A 3670-nucleotide genomic window follows, 5' to 3' on the forward strand; every position below is an offset into this window, starting at 1 on the left:
TGGTGGCACAGTGGCTGAGAGTCCGCCTGCCGATGCAGGGGACACGGGTTCGTGCCCCGGTCTGGGAGGATCCCACATGCCGCGGAGAAGCTGGGCCCGTGAGCCATGGCCGCTGAGCCTGCGCGTCTGGAGCCTGTGCTCTGCGGCGGGAGAGGCCACAGCAGTGAGAGGCCCACGTACCGCAAAAAAAAAAAAAAAAAAAAAAGGAAGAGCTTTTGTAATTGGAAAATGACCGACACTTTACATCAGCATAATAAAATCTCTTTGTGAACCAGAAGGCAGGATAAAATAAGTGAGTGAAACAGAACCTGAAATATTAGACTAGTTTAATCAGAATTACCAATTTTAATGGTTGCAAATCTACAAAACATCTGTACAATGCTTCTCTCTAAATGAAACAATCTAGGTGAAAGCATTTTGGAAGCCATAAGATGCTATGCGAATGTAAAGTATTATTGACATCATCATCTTCTTTACTTGAGCCCATTTCAGCTGCACCAGGCATCCAGGATGGGCATGGAGGGGAGGAAGGAAGAGGAAAGAGGAAGAGGATTTGCTTTTCTTGTGTTCTAGTTTCCCCTTGTTCCCTGAGCATGTATGTCTGTGATATAATACAAGCATTTTTTCCCCAAACATTAAAAGGTAGTTACTTCCTAATACATAAAAAGACAAATAGACAGGTCTTTTTGTGTGTTTAGGCTAAAGATATAGTTACTTTAATTTCTCATTTCTTGATCTGAGACATTTTTAAACAAAGCAGGTGGTAGGGTATGTATTTTACCATTGTATCCAGTATTTTCCATATACTAGCTTATTTCTTTTCTAAAATAAGCTATCATTTGAATAACTGGAAAGTGCTTTAAAATAAGAATTGCTAGTTATGAGTCACTGCAATGATAGACAGCTTGACAGTGTTATTTGCATTTGGCCATGAGAGAAACTGAGGGGATTGAGACAGAGGTAGAGCAAGAACTAGACCTCCCAGGCTGTCTGCAGAATGCCAAACCTCTGGGAAGGAGTAATAGAATTGTAGTTTTCAAGATGCCTGAAGATGGACAAATCTAGCTGCCTAGGCACCTAAAAATCCTCAGCAGATAAATCTGTGTCTTCATGACCTGGCTCAAGGGCTTATTGGAAGTTGCTTGTTTAAACTGAATGTTGATTTGCAAGAACCTTTTGGGAAATCATTGTGACCAATTACGAATGAGATCATTAAGAAGGAAAGCTGGAACCAACATGGATACCCCGGGAGGTCACTCTCCCCGGGCTCTGTCCTGGTGGCGTAGGGGAGCATAGGGCTCTGCCCCATGATGTACAGTCCCTTTCCACAACGTTGGAGATGAAGCCGGGCCTTGAGTCTGTGCCTGCATATTCCTACAGCTTCTCAGAGTCCTGTGGACAACGACTGAGGAGACAAACCATGCAGGAAACAGCTCTCTAGAGCAGCATATCTGAATCTAGGTTGATCCGAAGTGAATGAAAAATTTGTTTTAATCAGTTTGGGTGTACTACTGGATTAAAGCTCTTACCTGCCTTGTTTTGCAAAAAGAAAAAAAAAAAAAAGGAAAGCTGGGCTTAGCATTTGCTTGAAGTTGTATTTTCATCAGAACTCATCTCCCTCCTAAAAGAATGATTGTTAAACAGTGCATCTTGGCCTGGGGATTGGGGTGGAGGTGGGGATTGGAGAGAATCTTGCCTTCCTTTTTTTTTTCTCCTCTAATTTCTAGCGATTATAGCCATGGCTAAGCCATTAGTCAAACTCCCTCATGGTAAAAGAGGGATAATGTCAACATTAAAAGCTCCAGAGCAAATAAATAATGTATTTATTTCCCTAAAGTTTTCCTAAAACTACCTGCTCAGCTCAGCTCAGGATAGAGGACTTGCAGCTTGAAATACAAGTCTTTTTCAAACTCAATTTGAGAATCTCTCTTGTATCCTCTGATAATTATAAAAGGAAATCAACGGGCACCATTCAAACGTGCATAACCAAACAGTAATGTTCAGAGCTACTGTGGCCTGGAGAGGTTTGAATGGCATTACCCAGCAAGTGCCATAGTCTGACCCAAATGGGAGAAGGAAGATTAAATTGCTGAGTGGGGGAGGGAAGCTGCTTTACATTTTAACTACAATCCAGAAAACTCTCTCCCTGCTATAAGAACATTAATCCTTCACAAACGAGAAGAGTTAACAACCAGTTATATGGTAGCACAGAGCATTACACAGTGATTCCTGGGGTAAACAAAAAAAAAACTAAGAAACATCAGTGATCAGGACTTTGAAGCAAGAGGTGGACATTCCAACAAAGACTATATAAGAAGAAACGAGTGAATCGGGGAACCTAAGAAGTGCACCCAGACTGAATCAAGACAATACATGATACTATCAGAAACCCCTGTACTGTTAGGATGGTTTATTGTGCTCCAACTTTACATATATAGTAGGGTAAAAAAAAAATTAATTGTTATCTTAAAAGTGAAGTAAAGTTACTCTTAGGGAGGGAACTGCCTTTGGTAAGAAAATAACATGGTAACTCATCTTGGGTGTAGAAGGTGAAGCTTTGCAAACACTTGGAAGCAAGCAGCAAAGCAGAGTCAAACTGCTCTGCCCGAGAAGTTTAGGAATTTATGATCCTGCAAACAGTGAGTGGGTAAAGGAAAGCCTTTTAGAGCAGAGGCAGAGAAGGCTGAACTGCATGGTGGGAAACTACAAGGAAGAGGGTCCAGTGAGAAAATCCCTGCAGTGGTGCAAGGGAGATTACCAGGAGCCTTTTAAGAATAGAGATGCTAATAATTAATTCTAAGTTGTTTAAGGGTTTCCAGGCTCTGTTATCCCAAACTTTTAATACAGGGATGGGAAGCAGGGTCTAACAGGGAGCAACGCAGTGCAAAACAGTGGAAGCAGGAACTCAGAGCCAGGGGGACTGGATGAAACGTAAATACTTTCTCCCCAGCCTTCCAGCACCCCGAAGAATCTCTGGCAAGATGACGGCAGCTTCCATCTCAAGCATCTGAGTCTCTCTTCTCTGCACAGCAAGTGTGGAGAAAATGCTCCTGGGGTGCTCTTGACCATGGGGGAAGGTTAAGAGTGAGGGTGGGTGGCTCATCCCGAGAGAAAATTTTGAAGTGTGTTTCACATTATTTCTGAAGGAGTCCCCTGTGGGACTGAGCCCTGCTTGTCCAAAGTGGTCATATGCTCATTATCATACTCTTTGGATTTTCTACTTTTCTGGTCTCACTTTCCCCACTCCTATACTTGTGCTTCCTGCCCTCACCTCTCAGGGATTACTTGCACCCGAGTTCTTAACTCAGCTTCTGCTTTGGAAGAAAACCAAACTTAGACACCCTCCCACCCTTGTCCCTGACCTCACTATTCTAATCCTAGAGGCAGCCACTTATACCAGTTCCTTACCATCCAAAAGTATCCTTTGCACAGTCAAGCATTTAAGTATTATGTATGTGTGTACATTTATATATATATATATATATATAGAGAGAGAGAGAGAGAGAGAGAGAGAGAGAGCATACGCTTTTAACAATTTTCAATTAGAAAATTGAAAAAATTTAACAATTTTCAATTTTCTCTCTATTCCAAAATAGAGAGAAAAAAATCCATACCCTACACAACAGTCGAAGATAGCAATGTCTCTTTTATAAAAAGGTACATCTGAACT

The 3670-nt window shown here is 41.8% G+C and overlaps 1 non-coding gene across 1 annotated transcript; it reads left to right on the top strand.

Moving 5' to 3' along the window:
* The first annotated feature begins 1231 nt into the window (after window positions 1-1231).
* Window positions 1232-1435, top strand: LOC137203040 (small nucleolar RNA SNORA73 family). The gene has a single exon (XR_010932871.1). It is a non-coding gene; the product is annotated as a small nucleolar RNA SNORA73 family (small nucleolar RNA).
* Window positions 1436-3670: the final 2235 nt, after the last annotated feature.

Source organism: Pseudorca crassidens, chromosome 11 (genome assembly GCF_039906515.1).
Source record: "Pseudorca crassidens isolate mPseCra1 chromosome 11, mPseCra1.hap1, whole genome shotgun sequence".
NCBI classification, from domain to species: domain Eukaryota; kingdom Metazoa; phylum Chordata; class Mammalia; order Artiodactyla; family Delphinidae; genus Pseudorca; species Pseudorca crassidens.